The following is a 23240-nucleotide window of genomic DNA, read 5'->3' on the forward strand; positions in this document are numbered from 1 at the left end:
GATGGTTTGGAATTTGGATGTATGGTGCCATTTTGTAAAATACAGAATCATACCCCTAAACAAACAAGACTATGGCAAGAAGCTTCCTCCCTACAGTCGGAATCTCGGCTGGCGTTTTCTCCAAACCAAAACAAATGATCAAACCATGAAAGAGGAATGGTCTCTAAATCATGTTTAAACCACAGCTCATCTGCGCTTAGAAACCGGAACTTGTCACACCCTCTGCAAAAATCCCTGTTGAATACATCCTGCTGTTGTCATTTCCCAGGAACGGTGTGGGCCTTGCGGCATTTTTACTTTCCCTCAAGTTTGCCTTGTATTCAGACCATCAACATGGTGATTCATAGGGTGCTGAAAAGGCATGCAGAATATGTAAAACTCAGAATTAAACAATACGTCTACAATGAAACGACATGGCTTTGGCCTACATGTAGGAGAAACCACTCAATTCAAGCATTACTGTTCTTTGTAAAGGCTGGGCTCGTCCGGAATTTGAACCCGGGACCTCTCGCACCCTAAGCGAGAATCATACCCCTAGACCAACGAGCCAGCCGATGCCATCTTTTGGCACAGCAGTCAGTATCCCAGCTAGCTCAGTCCTTAATGCATCACAAATGGTCAAACCCATCAAAGACTAAAGAGCTGATTCTCTGCCTCTCCTATTAACAGGATCAAAACATGTATGGTCTCTGTAAACGAATCCTGGAAAAGTATAATAATAGCCACATGTTTATTCACATTGTTTTCTCTGTAAGCTTCACCTGGGAAAACTACGACTTCGACAGTGAAGAGCAGTGGCCAGATACTCCCCAAGGTTTGCAGTCTGCGAGTATGTGCGCAAGTTATGTCTGTCTGTGCGGCTGCCTGAGAGATGGTTTGGAATTTGGATGTATGGTGCCATTTTGTAAAATACAGAATCATAACCCTAAACAAACAAGACTATGGAAAGAAGCTTCCTCCCTACAGTCGACATCTCGGCTGGCGTTTTCTCCAAACCAAAACAAATGATCAAACCATGAAAGAGGAATGGTCTCTAAATCATGTTTAAACCACAGCTCATCTGGGCTTAGAAACCGGAACTTGTCACAACCTCTGCAAAAATCCCTGTTGAATACATCCTGCTGGTGTCATTTCCCAGGAACTGTGTGGGCCATGCGGCATTTTTGCTTTCCCTCAAGTTTGCCTTGTATTCAGACCATCAACATGGTGATTCATAAGGTGCTGAAAAGGCATCCAGAATATGTAAAACTCAGAATTAAACAATACGTCTACAATGAAACGACATGGCTTTGGCCTACATGTAGCAAGGTTGCGACTATAAAGCATTTCAGAAAATACCCACAGGAACCTGGATTTAGGAAAGGGTTATAGCAGAAGCCGAACACACGTCCGATGATTAGTAAACCCATGGCAAGTAGAGGGAAGTTGCCTTAAAACCTGGGCTCTTCTGGGATTTGAACCCAGGACCTCTCGCAGTCCAAGCGAGAGTCATAGCCCTATATAAAGCAGCCAAAAAAAAAGTCACCAGTTTCACCAACTCAATTCAGTTTTTCTTGTTGACAAGAGTGTAGGAGAAACCACTCAGTTCAAGCATTACTGTTTTTTGTAAAGGCGGGGCTCGTCTGGGATTTGAACCCGGGACCTCTCGCACCCTAAGCAAGAATCATACCCCTAGACCAACGAGCCAGCAGATGCCATCTTTTGGCACAGCAGTCAACTTCCCAGCTAGCTCAGTCCTTAATGCATCACAAAGGGTCAAACCCATCAAAGACTAAAGAGGTGATTCTCTGCCTCTCCTAGTAACAGAATCGAAACATATATGGTCTCTGTAAACGAATCCTGGAAAAGTATAATAATATCCACATGTTTATTCACATTGTTTTCTCTGTAAGCTTCACCTGGGAAAACTACGACTTCGACAGTGAAGGGCAGTGGCCAGATACTCCCCAAGGTTTGCAGTCTGCGAGTATTTGTGCAAGTTATGTCTGTCTGTGAGGCTCCCTGAGAGATGATTTGGAATTTGGACGTATGGTGCCATTTTGTAAAATACGGAATCTTAACCCTAAACAAACAAGACTATGGCAAGAAGCTTCCTCCCTACAGTCAGCATCACGGCTGGCGTTTTCTCCAAACCAAAACAAATGATCAAACCATGAAAGAGGAATGGTCTCTAAATCATGTTTAAACCACAGCTCATCTGGGCTTAGAAACCGGAACTTGTCACAACCTCTGCAAAAATCCCTGTTGAATACATCCTGCTGGTGTCATTTCCCAGGAACTGTGTGGGCCATGCGGCATTTTTGCTTTCCCTCAAGTTTGCCTTGTATTCAGACCATCAACATGGTGATTCATAAGGTGCTGAAAAGGCATCCAGAATATGTAAAACTCAGAATTAAACAATACGTCTAATAATAATAATAATAATACTTTTATTTTATAAAGCGCCTTTCAAGAGACCCAAGGACACTGTACAATACAAAAAAAGTAAAACAGATAATACATTAAGATTTATAACAATATATAAAATAAACTAAGAAAAAAAAAAAAAAAAAAAATATATAAAATAACAACAATAAAAATAAAACAATAATAAAAGACTTAACTAAAATAAATAGAAGTTCGAGAGAAATTCTCACTCAAATGCTAGCTGGAAGAGATAGGTTTTAAGACCGGCTTTAAAACATGATAGAGATGATGATGTACGGAGCTGTAGTGGAAGCCCATTCCAGAGTTTTGGGCCAGCAACACCAAACGCTCTATCACCTAGAGTACGGAATTTTGTAGAAGGCACAATTAGGAGATGAGAGTAAGAGGAGCGTAAAGTGCGAGTTGGAACATACATCTGAAGTAGATTACCCAAATAAGTGGGGGCAAGATCATGGAGAGATTTAAAAACAGTTACCAGTATTTTATACTGTACTCTAAACTGGACTGGAAGCCAGTGGAGATCCCTCAATACTGGTGTAATATGTTCCCAAGATCTTTTATGGGTCAACACCCTAGCAGCAGAGTTTTGCACATACTGCAGTCTGTTTAAAAGCCGGGTAGGGAGACCATGCAACACTGCATTACAATAGTCTAATCTAGAGGTCACGAATGCATGAGTAATGATCTCAGCAGCAGCAGAAGACAGAAATGGGCGAATTCTGGAAATGTTCTTTAAATGAAAAAAGGCTGTTTTGCAGACATTTTTTATGTGGGGTTCGAACGACAGTGTTGTGTCAAAAATTACACCCAGATTTCGAACCTGAGCAGAGGAGGAGACAACAAACCCTGGTATAGAGAAAGCAAGGCTACTGAGCTTTCTGGCAGTAGCAGGAGAGGAAATCAGTATGGCCTCAGTTTTAGTACCATTAAGGCTTAGAAAGTTTTCAACCAGCCAGGCACGTACATCAAGTAAACAGTCACTTAGCACAGCAGGCGGACAGGTATGAGATGGTTTAGAGTAAACATAGATCTGCACATCGTCCGCAAAGCAGTGAAACTGGAGCCCATGCCTTCTAATGATGTTGCCAAGTGGAAGCATATATAAAATGAAAAGTAGAGGGCCAAGTACAGATCCCTGGGGGACACCACGGGACAGCGCACACAAATCAGACTTGTAGCCACCAATAGAAACAAACTGCTGCCTATCAGATAGGTAGGACTTAAACCAGGAAAGAGCGGTGCCACTTATACCTATAAGTGTCTCAAGCCTGGTAAGTAGCAGGTTATGGCAAACAGTATCAAACGCAGCAGTCAGGTCTAAAAGAATCAATACATTTAGCATCCCCTGGTCAGCAGCTAATAACAAATCATTCACAACTCTGAGTAGAGTCGTTTCTGTGCTATGGTTCCTCCTGAAACCAGACTGGAACACTTCGTACAAATCATTCGATTCCAGATGTTCGTGTAGCTGAGAAGCAACCGTTCGCTCTAATACTTTGGCCAGGAGTGGAAGATTAGAAATGGGCCTAAAGTTAGCAAAATTCTCAGGGTCAAGGCCAGGTTTTTTTAGCACAGGAGTAACAGCAGCTAATTTCAAACAGGGAGGGACCAAGCCTGCAGTGAGTGATGCATTTATGACCTTGGTGATAAGGGGACAAATAGCAGGGAGACAAGATTTCACCCACTGTGTTGGAATGGGGTCTAACTGACATGTAGTGGCTCTAGATTTCATAATAAGCTCACCAACAAAACTCTCATTAACAGTAGAAAAATTAGAAAGGCAACTACCAGAGAATTGAACAGAGAGAGATTGATGATTCAATATAGGCCGCGTAAAAGCAAACTGAGAGTAAATAGAGTCGATTTTCAGATTAAAAAAATTAATAAACTTTGAACAGAGATCAGCCGAAGGTGTTAAAGGAAAACAATTCAGAGGGCGGATCAGCTTATTAACTGTTTGAAAAAGACCTCGCAGATTATCAGTGGAGCACTGAATGACATTTGAAAAATAAAGTGTTTTTGCTTTTTGCAGCTCCTCTTTATAGTAACCAACATGATCCTTATAAGCGAGGGCATGCACCATCATGCCAGTTCTCCTCCAGCGACGCTCAAGCAGACGACCAGCAGACTTTAGCTTGCGCAACTCTGGTGTAAACCAGGGGGCAGACTGGGTGAAAGATACTTTGCGAGTCTTTAATGGTGCCAATTCATTAAAGATAGCAGAGAGGGTAATGTCATAGTGAGTCACAAGCTGGTTTACATTGTCACTATTAAAGTCAGAGTGATCAATCTGACTGAGCATGTCCATGCTCATACAATGAAACGACATGGCTTTGGCCTACATGTAGCAAGGTTGCGACTATAAAGCATTTCAGAAAATACCCACAGGAACCTGGATTTAGGAAAGGGTTATAGCAGAAGCCGAACACACGTCCGATGATTAGTAAACCCATGGCAAGTAGAGGGAAGTTGCCTTAAAACCTGGGCTCTTCTGGGATTTGAACCCAGGACCTCTCGCAGTCCAAGCGAGAGTCATAGCCCTATATAAAGCAGCCAAAAAACAAGTCACCAGTTTCACCAACTCAATTCAGTTTTTCTTGTTGACAAGAGTGTAGGAGAAACCACTCAATTCAAGCATTACTGTTTTTTGTAAAGGCTGGGCTCGTCTGGGATTTGAACCCGGGACCTCTCGCACCCTAAGCAAGAATCATACCCCTAGACCAACGAGCCAGCAGATGCCATCTTTTGGCACAGCAGTCAGTATCCCAGCTAGCTCAGTCCTTAATGCATCACAAAGGGTCAAACCCATCAAAGACTAAAGAGGTGATTCTCTGCCTCTCCTAGTAACAGGATCGAAACATATATGGTCTCTGTAAACGAATCCTGGAAAAGTATAATAATATCCACATGTTTATTCACATTGTTTTCTCTGTAAGCTTCACCTGGGAAAACTACGACTTCGACAGTGAAGGGCAGTGGCCAGATACTCCCCAAGGTTTGCAGTCTGCGAGTATTTGTGCAAGTTATGTCTGTCTGTGAGGCTCCCTGAGAGATGATTTGGAATTTGGACGTATGGTGCCATTTTGTAAAATACAGAATCTTAACCCTAAACAAACAAGACTATGGCAAGAAGCTTCCTCCCTACAGTCAGCATCACGGCTGGCGTTTTCTCCAAACCAAAACAAATGATCAAACCATGAAAGAGGAATGGTCTCTAAATCATGTTTAAACCACAGCTCATCTGCGCTTAGAAACCGGAACTTGTCACACCCTCTGCAAAAATCCCTGTTGAATACATCCTGCTGTTGTCATTTCCCAGGAACGGTGTGGGCCATGCTGCATTTTTACTTTCCCTCAAGTTTGCCTTGTATTCAGACCATCAACATGGTGATTCATAAGGTGCTGAAAAGGCATCCAGAATATGTAAAACTCAGAATTAAACAATACGTCTACAATGAAACGACATGGCTTTGGCCTACATGTAGCAAGGTTGCGACTATAAAGCATTTCAGAAAATACCCACAGGAACCTGGATTTAGGAAAGGGTTATAGCAGAAGCCGAACGCACGTCCGATGATTAGTAAACCCATGGCAAGTAGAGGGAAGTTGCCTTAAAACCTGGGCTCTTCTGGGATTTGAACCCAGGACCTCTCGCAGTCGAAGCGAGAGTCATAGCCCTATATAAAGCAGCCAAAAAAGAAGTCACCAGTTTCACCAACTCAATTAATTTTTTCTTGTTGACAAGAGTGTAGGAGAAACCACTCAATTCAAGCATTACTGTACTTTGTAAAGGCTGGGCTCGTCCGGGATTTGAACCCGGGACCTCTCGCACCCTAAGCGAGAATCATACCCCTAGACCAACGAGCCAGCAGATGCCATCGTTTGGCACAGCAGTCAATATCCCAGCTAGCTCAGTCCTTATAGCATCACAAACGGTCAAACCCATCAAAGACTAAAGAGCTGATTCTCTGCCTCTCCTATTAACAGGATCAAAACATGTATGGTCTCTGTAAACGAATCCTGGAAAAGTATAATAATATCCACATGTTTATTCACATTGTTTTCTCTGTAAGCTTCACCTGGGAAAACTACGACTTCGACAGTGAAGGGCAGTGGCCAGATACTCCCCAAGGTTTGCAGTCTGCGAGTATGTGTGCAAGTTATGTCTGTCTGTGAGGCTCCCTGAGAGATGGTTTGGAATTTGGACGTATGGTGCCATTTTGTAAAATACAGAATCATAACCCTAAACAAACAAGACTATGGCAAGAAGCTTCCTCCCTACAGTCGGCATCTCGGCTGGCGTTTTCTCCAAACCAAAACAAATGATCAAACCATGAATGAGGAATGGTCTCTAAATCATGTTTAAACCACAGCTCATCTGGGCTTAGAAAACAGAACTTGTCACACCCTCTGCGCTAATCCTTGTTGAATACATCCTGCTGTTGTCATTTCCCAGGAACGGTGTGGGCCATGCGGCATTTTTACTTTCCCTCAAGTTTGCCTTGTATTCAGACCATCAACATGGTGATTCATAAGGTGCTGAAAAGGCATCCAGAATATGTAAAACTCAGAATTAAACAATATGTCTACAATGAAACGACATGGCTTTGGCCTACATGTAGCAAGGTTGTGACTATAAAGCATTTCAGAAAATACCCACAGGAACCTGGATGTAGGAAAGGGTTATAGCAGAAGCCGAACGCACGTCCGATGATTAGTAAACCCATGGCAAGTAGAGGGAAGTTGCCTTAAAACCTGGGCTCTTCTGGGATTTGAACCCAGGACCTCTCGCACTCGAAGCGAGCGTCATAGCCCTATATAAAGCAGCCAAAAAACAAGTCACCAGTTTCACCAACTCAATTCATTTTTTCTTGTTGACAAGAGTGTAGGAGAAACTACTCAATTCAAGCATTACTGTTCTTTGTAAAGGCTGGGCTCGTCCGGGATGTGAACCCAGGACCTCTCGCACCCTAAGCGAGAATCATACCCCTAGACCAACGAGCCAGCAGATGCCATCTTTTGGCACAGCAGTCAGTATCCCAGCTAGCTCAGTCCTTAATGCATCACAAACGGTCAAACCCATCAAAGACTAAAGAGCTGATTCTCTGCCTCTCCTATTAACAGGATCAAAACATGTATGGTCTCTGTAAACGAATCCTGGAAAAGTATAATAATATCCACATGTTTATTCACATTGTTTTCTCTGTAAGCTTCACCTGGGAAAACTACGACTTCGACAGTGAAGGGCAGTGGCCAGATACTCCCCAAGGTTTGCAGTCTGCGAGTATGTGCGCAAGTTATGTCTGTCTGTGAGGCTCCCTGAGAGATGGTTTGGAATTTGGATGTATGGTGCCATTTTGTAAAATACAGAATCATAACCCTAAACAAACAAGACTATGGCAAGAAGCTTCCTCCCTACAGTCGGCATCTCGGCTGGCGTTTTCTCCAAACCAAAACAAATGATCAAACCATGAAAGAGGAATGGTCTCTAAATCATGTTTAAACCACAGCTCATCTGCGCTTAGAAACCGGAACTTGTCACACCCTCTGCAAAAATCCCTGTTGAATACATCCTGCTGGTGTCATTTCCCAGGAACTGTGTGGGCCATGCGGCATTTTTACTTTCCCTCAAGTTTGCCTTGTATTCAGACCATCAACATGGTGATTCATAAGGTGCTGAAAAGGCATCCAGAATATGTAAAACTCAGAATTAAACAATACGTCTACAATGAAACGACATGGCTTTGGCCTACATGTAGCAAGGTTGCGACTATAAAGCATTTCAGAAAATACCCACAGGAACCTGGATTTAGGAAAGGGTTATAGCAGAAGCCGAACACACGTCCGATGATTAGTAAACCCATGGCAAGTAGAGGGAAGTTGCCTTAAAACCTGGGCTCTTCTGGGATTTGAACCCAGGACCTCTCGCAGTCGAAGCGAGAGTCATAGCCCTATATAAAGCAGCCAAAAAACAAGTCACCAGTTTCACCAACTCAATTCATTTTTTCTTGTTGACAAGAGTGTAGGAGAAACCAGTCAATTCAAGCATTACTGTTCTTTGTAAAGGCTGGGCTCGTCCGGGATTTGAACCCGGGACCTCTCGCACCCTAAGCGAGAATCATACCCCTAGACCAACGAGCCAGCAGATGCCATCTTTTGGCACAGCAGTCAGTATCCCAGCTAGCTCAGTCCTTAATGCATCACAAATGGTCAAACCCATCAAAGACTAAAGAGCTGATTCTCTGCCTCTCCTATTAACAGGATCAAAACATGTATGGTCTCTGTAAACGAATCCTGGAAAAGTATAATAATAGCCACATGTTTATTCACATTGTTTTCTCTGTAAGCTTCACCTGGGAAAACTACGACTTCGACAGTGAAGAGCAGTGGCCAGATACTCCCCAAGGTTTGCAGTCTGCGAGTATGTGCGCAAGTTATGTCTGTCTGTGCGGCTCCCTGAGAGATGGTTTGGAATTTGGATGTATGGTGCCATTTTGTAAAATACAGAATCATAACCCTAAACAAACAAGACTATGGCAAGAAGCTTCCTCCCTACAGTCGACATCTCGGCTGGCGTTTTCTCCAAACCAAAACAAATGATCAAACCATGAAAGAGGAATGGTCTCTAAATCATGTTTAAACCACAGCTCATCTGGGCTTAGAAACCGGAACTTGTCACAACCTCTGCAAAAATCCCTGTTGAATACATCCTGCTGGTGTCATTTCCCAGGAACTGTGTGGGCCATGCGGCATTTTTACTTTCCCTCAAGTTTGCCTTGTATTCAGACCATCAACATGGTGATTCATAAGGTGCTGAAAAGGCATCCAGAATATGTAAAACTCAGAATTAAACAATACGTCTACAATGAAACGACATGGCTTTGGCCTACATGTAGCAAGGTTGCTGACTATAAAGCATTTCAGAAAATACCCACAGGAACCTGGATTTAGGAAAGGGTTATAGCAGAAGCCGAACACACGTCCGATGATTAGTAAACCCATGGCAAGTAGAGGGAAGTTGCCTTAAAACCTGGGCTCTTCTGGGATTTGAACCCAGGACCTCTCGCAGTCGAAGCGAGAGTCATAGCCCTATATAAAGCAGCCAAAAAACAAGTCACCAGTTTCACCAACTCAATTCATTTTTTCTTGTTGACAAGAGTGTAGGAGAAACCACTCAATTCAAGCATTACTGTTCTTTGTAAAGGCTGGGCTCGTCCGGGATTTGAACCCGGGACCTCTCGCACCCTAAGCGAGAATCATACCCCTAGACCAACGAGCCAGCAGATGCCATCTTTTGGCACAGCAGTCAATATCCCAGCTAGCTCAGTCCTTAATGCATCACAAAGGGTCAAACCCATCAAAGACTAAAGAGGTGATTCTCTGCCTCTCCTAGTAACAGGATCAAAACATGTATGGTCTCTGTAAACGAATCTTGGAAAAGTATAATAATATCCACATGTTTATTCACATTGTTTTCTCTGTAAGCTTCACCTGGGAAAACTACGACTTCGACAGTGAAGGGCAGTGGCCAGATACTCCCCAAGGTTTGCAGTCTGCGAGTATGTGTGCAAGTTATGTCTGTCTGTGAGGCTCCCTGAGAGATGGTTTGGAATTTGGACGTATGGTGCCATTTTGTAAAATACAGAATCATAACCCTAAACAAACAAGACTATGGCAAGAAGCTTCCTCCCTACAGTCGGCATCTCGGCTGGCGTTTTCTCCAAACCAAAACAAATGATCAAACCATGAAAGAGGAATGGTCTCTAAATCATGTTTAAACCACAGCTCATCTGCGCTTAGAAACCGGAACTTGTCACAACCTCTGCAAAAATCCCTGTTGAATACATCCTGCTGGTGTCATTTCCCAGGAACTGTGTGGGCCATGCGGCATTTTTACTTTCCCTCAAGTTTGCCTTGTATTCAGACCATCAACATGGTGATTCATAAGGTGCTGAAAAGGCATCCAGAATATGTAAAACTCAGAATTAAACAATACGTCTACAATGAAACGACATGGCTTTGGCCTACATGTAGCAAGGTTGCGACTATAAAGCATTTCAGAAAATACCCACAGGAACCTGGATTTAGGAAAGGGTTATAGCAGAAGCCGAACACACGTCCGATGATTAGTAAACCCATGGCAAGTAGAGGGAAGTTGCCTTAAAACCTGGGCTCTTCTGGGATTTGAACCCAGGACCTCTCGCAGTCGAAGCGAGAGTCATAGCCCTATATAAAGCAGCCAAAAAACAAGTCACCAGTTTCACCAACTCAATTCAGTTTTTCTTGTTGACAAGAGTGTAGGAGAAACCACTCAATTCAAGCATTACTGTTCTTTGTAAAGGCTGGGCTCGTCCGGGATTTGAACCCGGGACCTCTCGCACCCTAAGCGAGAATCATACCCCTAGACCAACGAGCCAGCAGATGCCATCTTTTGGCACAGCAGTCAGTATCCCAGCTAGCTCAGTCCTTAATGCATCACAAATGGTCAAACCCATCAAAGACTAAAGAGCTGATTCTCTGCCTCTCCTATTAACAGGATCAAAACATGTATGGTCTCTGTAAACGAATCCTGGAAAAGTATAATAATAGCCACATGTTTATTCACATTGTTTTCTCTGTAAGCTTCACCTGGGAAAACTACGACTTCGACAGTGAAGAGCAGTGGCCAGATACTCCCCAAGGTTTGCAGTCTGCGAGTATGTGCGCAAGTTATGTCTGTCTGTGCGGCTCCCTGAGAGATGGTTTGGAATTTGGATGTATGGTGCCATTTTGTAAAATACAGAATCATAACCCTAAACAAACAAGACTATGGCAAGAAGCTTCCTCCCTACAGTCGGCATCTCGGCTGGCGTTTTCTCCAAACCAAAACAAATGATCAAACCATGAAAGAGGAATGGTCTCTAAATCATGTTTAAACCACAGCTCATCTGGGCTTAGAAACCGGAACTTGTCACACCCTCTGCAAAAATCCCTGTTGAATACATCCTGCTGGTGTCATTTCCCAGGAACTGTGTGGGCCATGCGGCATTTTTACTTTCCCTCAAGTTTGCCTTGTATTCAGACCATCAACATGGTGATTCATAAGGTGCTGAAAAGGCATCCAGAATATGTAAAACTCAGAATTAAACAATACGTCTACAATGAAACGACATGGCTTTGGCCTACATGTAGCAAGGTTGCGACTATAAAGCATTTCAGAAAATACCCACAGGAACCTGGATTTAGGAAAGGGTTATAGCAGAAGCCGAACACACGTCCGATGATTAGTAAACCCATGGCAAGTAGAGGGAAGTTGCCTTAAAACCTGGGCTCTTCTGGGATTTGAACCCAGGACCTCTCGCAGTCGAAGCGAGAGTCATAGCCCTATATAAAGCAGCCAAAAAACAAGTCACCAGTTTCACCAACTCAATTCATTTTTTCTTGTTGACAAGAGTGTAGGAGAAACCACTCAATTCAAGCATTACTGTTATTTGTAAAGGCTGGGCTCGTCTGGGATTTGAACCCGGGACCTCTCGCACCCTAAGCGAGAATCATACCCCTAGACCAACGAGCCAGCAGATGCCATCTTTTGGCACAGCAGTCAATATCCCAGCTAGCTCAGTCCTTAATGCATCACAAAGGGTCAAACCCATCAAAGACTAAAGAGGTGATTCTCTGCCTCTCCTAGTAACAGGATCAAAACATGTATGGTCTCTGTAAACGAATCCTGGAAAAGTATAATAATATCCACATGTTTATTCACATTGTTTTCTCTGTAAGCTTCACCTGGGAAAACTACGACTTCGACAGTGAAGGGCAGTGGCCAGATACTCCCCAAGGTTTGCAGTCTGCGAGTATTTGTGCAAGTTATGTCTGTCAGTGCGGCTCCCTGAGAGATGGTTTGGAATTTGAACGTATGGTGCCATTTTGTAAAATACAGAATCTTAACCCTAAACAAACAAGACTATGGCAAGAAGCTTCCTCCCTACAGTCAGCATCACGGCTGGCGTTTTCTCCAAACCAAAACAAATGATCAAACCATGAAAGAGGAATGGTCTCTAAATCATGTTTAAACCACAGCTCATCTGCGCTTAGAAACCGGAACTTGTCACACCCTCTGCAAAAATCCCTGTTGAATACATCCTGCTGTTGTCATTTCCCAGGAACGGTGTGGGCCATGCGGCATTTTTACTTTCCCTCAAGTTTGCCTTGTATTCAGACCATCAACATGGTGATTCATAAGGTGCTGAAAAGGCATCCAGAATATGTAAAACTCAGAATTAAACAATACGTCTACAATGAAACGACATGGCTTTGGCCTACATGTAGCAAGGTTGTGACTATAAAGCATTTCAGAAAATACCCACAGGAACCTGGATTTAGGAAAGGGTTATAGCAGAAGCCGAACGCACGTCCGATGATTAGTAAACCCATGGCAAGTAGAGGGAAGTTGCCTTAAAACCTGGGCTCTTCTGGGATTTGAACCCAGGACCTCTCGCACTCGAAGCGAGCGTCATAGCCCTATATAAAGCAGCCAAAAAACAAGTCACCAGTTTCACCAACTCAATTCATTTTTTCTTGTTGACAAGAGTGTAGGAGAAACCACTCAATTCAAGCATTACTGTTCTTTGTAAAGGCTGGGCTCGTCCGGGATTTGAACCCGGGACCTCTCGCACCCTAAGCGAGAATCATACCCCTAGACCAACGAGCCAGCAGATGCCATCTTTTGGCACAGCAGTCAGTATCCCAGCTAGCTCAGTCCTTAATGCATCACAAAGGGTCAAACCCATCAAAGACTAAAGAGGTGATTCTCTGCCTCTCCTAGTAACAGGATCAAAACATGTATGGTCTCTGTAAACGAATCCTGGAAAAGTATAATAATATCCACATGTTTATTCACATTGTTTTCTCTGTAAGCTTCACCTGGGAAAACTACGACTTCGACAGTGAAGGGCAGTGGCCAGATACTCCCCAAGGTTTGCAGTCTGCGAGTATGTGCGCAAGTTATGTCTGTCTGTGAGGCTCCCTGAGAGATGGTTTGGAATTTGGATGTATGGTGCCATTTTGTAAAATACAGAATCATAACCCTAAACAAACAAGACTATGGCAAGAAGCTTCCTCCCTACAGTCGGCATCTCGGCTGGCGTTTTCTCCAAACCAAAACAAATGATCAAACCATGAAAGAGGAATGGTCTCTAAATCATGTTTAAACCACAGCTCATCTGCGCTTAGAAACCGGAACTTGTCACACCCTCTGCAAAATCCCTGTTGAATACATCCTGCTGTTGTCATTTCCCAGGAACGGTGTGGGCCATGCGGCATTTTTACTTTCCCTCAAGTTTGCCTTGTATTCAGACCATCAACATGGTGATTCATAAGGTGCTGAAAAGGCATCCAGAATATGTAAAACTCAGAATTAAACAATACGTCTACAATGAAACGACATGGCTTTGGCCTACATGTAGCAAGGTTGTGACTATAAAGCATTTCAGAAAATACCCACAGGAACCTGGATTTAGGAAAGGGTTATAGCAGAAGCCGAACACACGTCCGATGATTAGTAAACCCATGGCAAGTAGAGGGAAGTTGCCTTAAAACCTGGGCTCTTCTGGGATTTGAACCCAGGACCTCTCGCACTCGAAGCGAGAGTCATAGCCCTATATAAAGCAGCCAAAAAACAAGTCACCAGTTTCACCAACTCAATTCATTTTTTCTTGTTGACAAGAGTGTAGGAGAAACCACTCAATTCAAGCATTACTGTTCTTTGTAAAGGCTGGGCTCGTCCGGGATTTGAACCCGGGACCTCTCGCACCCTAAGCGAGAATCATACCCCTAGACCAACGAGCCAGCAGATGCCATCTTTTGGCACAGCAGTCAGTATCCCAGCTAGCTCAGTCCTTAATGCATCACAAACGGTCAAACCCATCAAAGACTAAAGAGCTGATTCTCTGCCTCTCCTATTAACAGGATCAAAACATGTATGGTCTCTGTAAACGAATCCTGGAAAAGTATAATAATATCCACATGTTTATTCACATTGTTTTCTCTGTAAGCTTCACCTGGGAAAACTACGACTTCGACAGTGAAGGGCAGTGGCCAGATACTCCCCAAGGTTTGCAGTCTGCGAGTATGTGCGCAAGTTATGTCTGTCTGTGCGGCTCCCTGAGAGATGGTTTGGAATTTGGATGTATGGTGCCATTTTGTAAAATACAGAATCATACCCCTAAACAAACAAGACTATGGCAAGAAGCTTCCTCCCTACAGTCGGCATCTCGGCTGGCGTTTTCTCCAAACCAAAACAAATGATCAAACCATGAAAGAGGAATGGTCTCTAAATCATGTTTAAACCACAGCTCATCTGCGCTTAGAAACCGGAACTTGTCACACCCTCTGCAAAAATCCCTGTTGAATACATCCTGCTGTTGTCATTTCCCAGGAACGGTGTGGGCCATGCGGCATTTTTACTTTCCCTCAAGTTTGCCTTGTATTCAGACCATCAACATGGTGATTCATAAGGTGCTGAAAAGGCATCCAGAATATGTAAAACTCAGAATTAAACAATACGTCTACAATGAAACGACATGGCTTTGGCCTACATGTAGCAAGGTTGTGACTATAAAGCATTTCAGAAAATACCCACAGGAACCTGGATTTAGGAAAGGGTTATAGCAGAAGCCGAACGCACGTCCGATGATTAGTAAACCCATGGCAAGTAGAGGGAAGTTGCCTTAAAACCTGGGCTCTTCTGGGATTTGAACCCAGGACCTCTCGCACTCGAAGCGAGAGTCATAGCCCTATATAAAGCAGCCAAAAAACAAGTCACCAGTTTCACCAACTCAATTCATTTTTTCTTGTTGACAAGAGTGTAGGAGAAACCACTCAATTCAAGCATTACTGTTCTTTGTAAAGGCTGGGCTCGTCCGGGATTTGAACCCGGGACCTCTCGCACCCTAAGCGAGAATCATACCCCTAGACCAACGAGCAAGCAGATGCCATCTTTTGGCACAGCAGTCAGTATTGTGGTTTCTTTAGTAGCGATGCTGTGAAGGTGTAGGAACAAACTCTTCGGTGACACTCGCCTCTTGTATATAAAGATGTTTATTAGCATTGAGAGGTCGAAGTCACAGACAAGCCTTCGCGAGACAGCTTGGAGAGGACAGCCAAAAGTCTCTCTCCTACTTTCATTCCTGCTCCAGAATTTATACCTGCGGTGGTCGTGTAGCCCATATCTGGTTTCTCTTTTAAGATAGCCCCTAGTTCAATGTATGGATCCTCTCAAGCCATATTAGGTATAAACATGCGTTCTTAAAATGACTCTTGGTCGTCTTGGTCATCTGCTTGCATTGTTTATCATTCAGGGGGCCCTTTCGCCAGATGCCTCCTTTATCTGCTCCACTGATACCCTATTGTCCTACTACCATTTTAGTCAGAGGCCCACAGAATGAACTCTAATAAACTCTAAAAAATTAATGTTATGACTATAGAATTAATAAGATCAAATTCACCACAGTTCCCCCCTTTTTTGGGACATTTACGTCTCAAAAATCCAAGGAAGGGCTTCTTACTTGCATACTTTGCATACATGGAGTGCGAGAACGAAAAAACCTGTCAGGCAGCTTTCTTTCTTAAGTGTCCATCAAACAATCTAGACAGGAAAAAGTCTCTCGCGGTCCTCCTGCCCTGAGCAACCACCTATTGTACTCCATGTCAATCTTGAAAGAATGATAACAAATCACTTAAATTGTAATTGGCAAATACATTTGAAACCTCAGAAAATAAAATAAAAAATGTCCACCTTCCAGCTGGTCGACCCATCGGACTTTCCAGCAGACCTATCCCTGCCTAGCAACCATATCCCTAGCCATTGAGAAAAGAAAAAAACATCTGAGGTCCCAATGTACTTACCCCATAACAGAAACATCATTCTTCAAACAGGTACAATAAACAGAATATCACCAATTATAACATAATGGAACACAAATTATTAAATACTTGTGAAGGTATACATAAACATAAGAATATGTCACACTGAAGCTCCTCCTTGACTCTGGACAGTCCATCACAGCATCGTGGTGTCAATGATGTCGTGAATAGGAGCATCCTCCAGTCCATTTTATTTTCTCTGTCAGGACAAGTTTCTTCAGCATTCCCAGTGGCCTTTCCCCCCTTTTTCTCATACTAGAGGAAAGAAAGAAAGCACCAGCCAGTATCTTTTTGCAATATCACAGACATACAGTAATATATTGATTATTATATTAGTTAATATAAATCAAATAAATGTAAATTAATTATCCCATTACATAATGACAAAAGACAAGAATAAATGTCAAGATTATAGTAAGCTCAATACTCAAATCGGATATTTATCCATCAATTTAGGTGTTATCACTTCTTCCTCTTCTATATCAGTCATCTGTAAGACTGACAACTGACCATTTTGCCCTGGCATCACAACTCCTACCCATTTCAATATCATAGCTTTCGCACAGGTCAATATCAGCGTACAAAAACAAAACATTGTACACAATGATATAACCACTGCTATCAGAACTTGAACCATAGCTGACCCCAACGGACCCAACTTCTCTAGCAACCAAGCATTAGCTGACCATCCAGCTCCCTCAGAAGGACCAAATGCATCTCTTATATGTTTCAATGCATCTATAACATTAGTTATGTTATCAGTGCTATCAGGAATTAAAGTATAACAGTCGTCTCCTGTCAAATTCAAAGCCACACAAAGACCTCCTTGTTTAGCTAAAATGTATGTCAATCTATGACTCTTTTGAGTATTAGACAAATATTCAAAACCTTTTATTGTCTCATTTGCAAAACCTTGTAATGTATAAGTAATATTATCAATATGATCAGCCAAAAACGTCACACCATACCATGGAAATATTCCAATTCCCCACTTCTCTCCAAGACTTATTCTCCAATGATAGGCCTCCAAGTTATGAAATTTTGCCATCTCTCTTTTCCTCCTATTTCCCAAATGACCACTAGATGAGTTCTCACGAGGATCTTGTCCTATCCCTACAGTAAAAACTTCATACGGTAGCTTTAACGTTGCCATATAACAACAACCTGTCCATCCATATGGCAAAAATATATAAGCTTTATTACCACAAACCCACCAAATGTCCTTAAAATTCCCAATAGTTACATTTCCTGGTGAAATTTGATTCCTTACCATTAAAGTTACCCTCAACTTTTGCTTTGGTAAATGAAAAACCACTTCATATAAGTTTTCCCAAGGATACTTTGTACGATCACCCAAAGTCATCATATAAGTCTTACACTCTGATATTCCCATAAACACCCCTGGACCTCCACAAGTGTTATTTGAGCAAAAACACTTGTCAGCCTGCACTGGTTTCACCTCTATTGCATCAGGAATCGCCGTCGTCACATCCTCATGCTGATCAAGTAAATGTATGTATGGCAATTTATTTAACCAAGCATATTCTAACTGAGGTCTAAACAAATTCGATGATATAGCCATCCATCTATTTTGTGGCGAGTGTTGATGGTATAACAACCACGATACTACATAATATTGACATTTGGTAGCTAATGGTTCCGGCACCGCTTCTAAAATTAAAGACCATGAACCTGGTGCTGGAACCTTCACTATACATGGACCATCCACTTTACTCACTGATCTCACAGAATGAGTCAACTGCTGAAACCATAAATTTCTCCCAGCAAATGGGTCTGCTATTTTCATTGCTGAGGAATCAAATCCATATGCTTTCCACTTAGCTTCTCTCTTCTGTAATGCACGATAATGGTCAATCATATCTACTGATATCCAATCAGGATCAAAAAACTCATCATCCACCATTGGTTCTCTAATTTCAAAAGTCTCATTACTAGTCTTCACACTAGACTCTATCTTTAACATAGACTTCTGAGTTACATTTACCTCCTCTTTAAATTTAATGATGTCATATCAAATGTCTGGGTCACGTTTACAGAGTTGATAGGCAACATTGATGTTGTCTCTGTTTCATTAGCCAAAATTAGCCTTGTCCTATCTTCACTTGTAATATTTCCTGCAGTGACAATAGTAGAGGCTGTCACCATTGCTGTAGTAACATTCAACCCCTTCAGAGACATAGCTAAAGTAGTAGCCTGTATTGATGTATTAACACTCTTAGTTATTTCTGGAGCTAAAGTAGTAGCCCTCATCTGTGTATTATTCACCCTTGGAGTGGTTGCTGTAAGCAATTCCCCCTGAACACTCCTCACAGCTGTAAGTGCTTCAGTAGGACTCACATCTTTTAACACAACTTCCACCTTACGAGTTATGTAGCCTTCTCTCCACCCATTACTAAACTTAAAATGTTGCTTGAAATAAGTACATGTATATTCTCCCTGATCTTCCCATGTGACATTACGCACAAAAAGCGAACAATCATTCTTAACTTTGAACCACCTCATGGCATTATACAAAAGATACTTCCTCTTATCATAAGGAACTGTGTCAACTTCAGGTCCTTCTAACATCACATCTTCACCATGACTATTTTTCCACTGAGGAGGGTTATTACCTCCAACATTAAATCTCTCACATCGAAAGGGAAGATAAACCCCTCTTCCTATTTTAGCACTAACTACCATCTTTAAAGGATCTGGTGTTGTCAAAATTATCTGAGAAGCTTCTGTAGTTGAATATGACTCATCTAGCAGAGTTAAATTATCTAAAATCCTTTCTCCCTCAATTCTCGTACTGTTTGGGTCTAACTCTTTTCCGAACTGGTCTTGGACTCCTCCTTCTAACCGAACCCCCAAATGCTCCTGCAGCTGAGATACTGCCCTTTGTGGCCTTTGATGCTTCACACTCCACTGAAATAGGTTCTGCTGGTTCTGGGACATATTGGAAGTTAATGTCACCAAACCTTCTTTCCTGTCCATTAACTGCAGAGTCACTTCTGGCATCATCAGAAATGTACACAACATCATCAACATCTTCCACCCCATGGACAATCTCACCTTCTGAGATTTGACTCTGGAAATCTTTATGCATTTTGACTTCTTCACATCGTTCTGCATTCTCTTCTGACTGTCTTGAACCCTCATCATGACACTGCACACATGGCAACTCATCGCTTGGTTGGACATGCCTCAGGCCAACGCGAAAAACTATCAACTACTACCAATAAATATCTCTTACCTTCAATTGGTTTTATTATGTCAACATAGTCCACAACTAGCTCGCGCATAGGACCCCTCGGAGTCGGAATATGACCAGGAGGAACCACTATTCCTCTCCGAACATTATTCTTTAGACAGATAATACACCTGCCTATGACATAGTCAATCTACTCTAATAAGCATGGAGCCCAAAATCCATACTCACTTCACCTCTAGCCACATGAGCTAAACCATGTGCTTCATGAATCATCAAACCTAACAAATCTGAGGGTGCTACTATCAACCGCTCATGATTTATCCAAAGACCAGTAGAATCTTGTGTGGCACCTCTCTCTACCCACAACTGTTTATCTACTGCGGAAGCCGCTTCCTGCATTAACTGCACATCCTTAAGTGTAATCTTATCTTCCAAATCCACTTCATGAGTAACCAAGAAAACCTTACCCAATTTATCTGCTCCTGTAACTGCTTTTGCTGCTTCATCAGCTGCTTTATTTCCTCGTGTAACCTTTGACATACCTGCTTGATGTGCTGCACATTTTGCTATTGCTATTTCCTTAGGCCTCATCATAGCCTGCAACAACTTCACTATTTGAGCATGATGCTGTCTTCTTAAACCCTCGGCTCTTCCATACCGCTCCAAACAAATGACAGACATTATGTGCATATGCAGAATCAGTATATATTGTCACTCTCTTACCTTCCGCCAACAAACATGCTTCTGTCAATCCCACTACTTCTGCTAATTGTGCTGAAGCAGGCTGTGGCACCTCTCCAGCCTTTACTACAACAAAGTCTTCTCCTTGAGCTTCTACCACTGCATAACCTGCACTTAATGTGTCCCCCACACGATAACAGGATCCATCAGTCCAAAATTCCAAATCTGGCTCACACAACGGAAGAGCTTGCAAATCTGACCTAAGCTTTGAATATCTTTCTGCTTCTTGAACACAATCATGTGGCTCACCATCCTCTGAAGTTGGCAAATTTTCCGTCGGATTGACTGTGACACATCTTGCTAGGGTAACATCTTCCTGCTCTAAGAGCCTATAATAGTCTCTAAGTCTAGGCATAGTCAGCATATATTTACCATAATTCAAAAGATTTCTAAGGCTATGGTGGGTAAGAATAACCCATTGTGACAGAAGAGGCCTTATCATACATCAAAAAGACTCCCACCATTGCTCTATAACACAACGGCAACCCCATCTCTACATCTGAAAATGCAGTTGAGTAATATGAAATAGGCTGAGGATTTGTCCCTGTGCCCGTTGGCTGGCAAAGAATTGCACATGCATATTTACCCCCTGTAGAAGTAGACACATACAACAAAAAATTCTTAGAGTAATCTGGAAGTGCTAATGCTGGGGCTTCCTGTAATCTCTGTTTGATCGTCTCAAATGCTAAAAGACCATCTTGCGTCCAAACAAGGTTACAGTGAAGCTGAGCACTCCCAGTATCTTTAACCATTGCTCTTAAAGGCCCCGTTAAACTAGCATAGTCTTCTATCCATGCCAAAGAATAACCCGCAATGCCAAGAAACGTCAACATTTCCATTACTGTCCTGGGCTTAGGTATTTTACGAATAGCCTCTAGCTGACTATCAGAAATACTCCTATGTCCCTGTGTTATAATTTGTCCGAAATAAACTACTTTCTCCTGACAATATTGCAACTTCTTTTGAGACGCCTTATGTCCCTTTTCTGCCAATATCTGTAACAACCTAATTGAATCCTCTTGACATGTTTTCTCATCTGGTGAACAAACAATTATATCATCTACATATTGAATTACTGTACTCTTTATTATCTGATCTATCCCTGTCAAATCATCCTTCAATACTTTATTGAAGATATGAGGACTGTGTTTAAACCCTTGTGGCAATCTCTGGTAGTCATGAAACCGGCCGTTAACATTTCTCCACACATGATGAGCTCTTGACACATACGCTCTCGGGTTTTCTTCCTGTCCCAATGGCTCAATAAAGATATTATCGGGATGCACGTTGGTTGGAAACGTTTCTCTCAGCGCTCTCCACATCCGACCTCTAATCGCAGAGAACAGTTCTGGATCATTCACAGCAGTCCCCACATATCGATCAAGTCCAGCTTTCTGTAAAATTTCTTCCATAGCTGGAACACCTAGGAGATTAGCTAAAAGTCTCTTAATATCTCCTATGGCAGGCTGTGTCCCCACCATAATCTCCTCCAGCTTCGAAATCCAAGGATATGCTCTATCCTGAAGAGTTGGCAGCTTCTCAAGAATATCTGACATATCTGTACTTTGCCAAGGCTTATACTCCAAACTCTGTCCCCGAATGACCACTGGACACATCTTCTCAGGTGTCTTCCCTTTTCTGGAGCGCAGCACATATTTTATATCACATTTTTTAGAGCATTCTTTTTGCAACTTTTTCTTCTGCATCTGCAGTCCTTCTAATTGGTTCTCCAGTGCTCTTCGGCTTTCAAATCCAGTAGATTTGTCCAAATACGAGAGGCATTGCTCTATACTTCTTTCAACCTCTTTTACGGCTCTCTGTCTGTCCTCCTCCATTCTGGTACTGGAGGTTGCCGGAAAAAATGTTCTTGACGAAAATCCCTCACTTTCTGGATCCTCATCACTGTCTCCATTCTCACTTTCATCAGAGCTGTCGTCTCCTGAATCCTCTCTCCTCCAAGTTTTGTCTCCTCTTTTTTCCGCTCTAGCCAGTATCCGCCTCACTGCTGGGTCATATCCACCTTTGATCTCCCTCATCTCCAGATTCCATCCTCCTGATTCTCGATTTACCCTTTATCTCAGACCGTCTCTGTTTTTTCTTGCTTTTGGAGGTTGGATACATCTTTATAGTTGTTTCCGCTCGTCCTGTTTCTATTGTTCGATCATCCACATCTCTAATATGATAGTTGCCCTCTTGACTGATCACTGGAAGCTGGGGATAGATATCCTCAAACTTCGCTTCCTTCTCATAAGGTGGAGGCTTCTTTACAGAGTCCACATGTGAAAAAGGTGTATTAACTTCTGCCATTAATTTATCTGTCTCTCTTGTATTTTGCCCTATTTCTTCTTCACCTCCCTTTTTCTTCTCCTGCGCAGCTTTCATCCGCTTCTGTCCCTCATGCTCAAACAGCTGTAGCATACCAAGCTCTACCTGTCTCTTTTCTTTATGCTTCTCTCCTTTTTTACCCTTCTTTTGATCTGCCTTGTATGTAGACACAAGCACCTGCATTGTTTTAATTACATCTAAATTAAGCGTCCCCTCTACTGGCCAGGGTTGGTCAATATCAATCCAACGCTTATTCCATTTCTCTGATATCTTTGTTATGCCTTTAATTAAAGGATTATTTTCCTGTACCACATCAACAGGAGTAATTACCTTTGAAACTTGAGTAACCTGTTTTGACATTGTAACAGCTCCCTTATACTCCTTCTGATTAAAAACTAGTTGTTCAGAGTATATTACTTAAACTATTTTAAAAATACTTAACCCTTCTATTTGTGTACCACTTTCACACTACTGAACTTGCCAACCTCAGAGGAATCAAAAGCCCATCAATAAGTGCCAAGTAGTAAAATGAAATTTCACTGGAGGTATTGGTACCTCCAGTGAAATTTCAATCCAATTAAAACCTCAACAAATTAAACAATCAGGCTCACACCAACAACCTCGAACCAAA

The 23240-nt window shown here is 42.4% G+C and overlaps 12 non-coding genes across 12 annotated transcripts; all 12 read right to left on the bottom strand.

The window, feature by feature from the left end:
• Window positions 1–477: 477 nt before the first annotated feature.
• trnap-agg lies at window positions 478–549 on the bottom strand. Its single transcript has one exon. It is a non-coding gene; the product is annotated as a tRNA-Pro (tRNA).
• Window positions 550–1614: 1065 nt separating this feature from the next.
• trnap-agg lies at window positions 1615–1686 on the bottom strand. Its single transcript has one exon. It is a non-coding gene; the product is annotated as a tRNA-Pro (tRNA).
• A 3399-nt stretch (window positions 1687–5085) lies between these two features.
• Window positions 5086–5157, bottom strand: trnap-agg. Its single transcript has one exon. It is a non-coding gene; the product is annotated as a tRNA-Pro (tRNA).
• Window positions 5158–6222: 1065 nt separating this feature from the next.
• Window positions 6223–6294, bottom strand: trnap-agg. Its single transcript has one exon. It is a non-coding gene; the product is annotated as a tRNA-Pro (tRNA).
• A 1065-nt stretch (window positions 6295–7359) lies between these two features.
• On the bottom strand, window positions 7360–7431 carry trnap-agg. The gene has a single exon. It is a non-coding gene; the product is annotated as a tRNA-Pro (tRNA).
• Window positions 7432–8496: 1065 nt separating this feature from the next.
• Window positions 8497–8568, bottom strand: trnap-agg. Its single transcript has one exon. It is a non-coding gene; the product is annotated as a tRNA-Pro (tRNA).
• Window positions 8569–9634: 1066 nt separating this feature from the next.
• On the bottom strand, window positions 9635–9706 carry trnap-agg. The gene has a single exon. It is a non-coding gene; the product is annotated as a tRNA-Pro (tRNA).
• Window positions 9707–10771: 1065 nt separating this feature from the next.
• Window positions 10772–10843, bottom strand: trnap-agg. Its single transcript has one exon. It is a non-coding gene; the product is annotated as a tRNA-Pro (tRNA).
• A 1065-nt stretch (window positions 10844–11908) lies between these two features.
• trnap-agg lies at window positions 11909–11980 on the bottom strand. The gene has a single exon. It is a non-coding gene; the product is annotated as a tRNA-Pro (tRNA).
• Window positions 11981–13045: 1065 nt separating this feature from the next.
• On the bottom strand, window positions 13046–13117 carry trnap-agg. The gene has a single exon. It is a non-coding gene; the product is annotated as a tRNA-Pro (tRNA).
• Window positions 13118–14181: 1064 nt separating this feature from the next.
• On the bottom strand, window positions 14182–14253 carry trnap-agg. The gene has a single exon. It is a non-coding gene; the product is annotated as a tRNA-Pro (tRNA).
• A 1063-nt stretch (window positions 14254–15316) lies between these two features.
• On the bottom strand, window positions 15317–15390 carry trnap-agg. The gene has a single exon. It is a non-coding gene; the product is annotated as a tRNA-Pro (tRNA).
• Window positions 15391–23240: the final 7850 nt, after the last annotated feature.

Source organism: Pygocentrus nattereri, chromosome 16 (assembly GCF_015220715.1).
Source record: "Pygocentrus nattereri isolate fPygNat1 chromosome 16, fPygNat1.pri, whole genome shotgun sequence".
In the NCBI taxonomy this organism is placed as follows: Eukaryota; Metazoa; Chordata; class Actinopteri; order Characiformes; family Serrasalmidae; genus Pygocentrus; species Pygocentrus nattereri.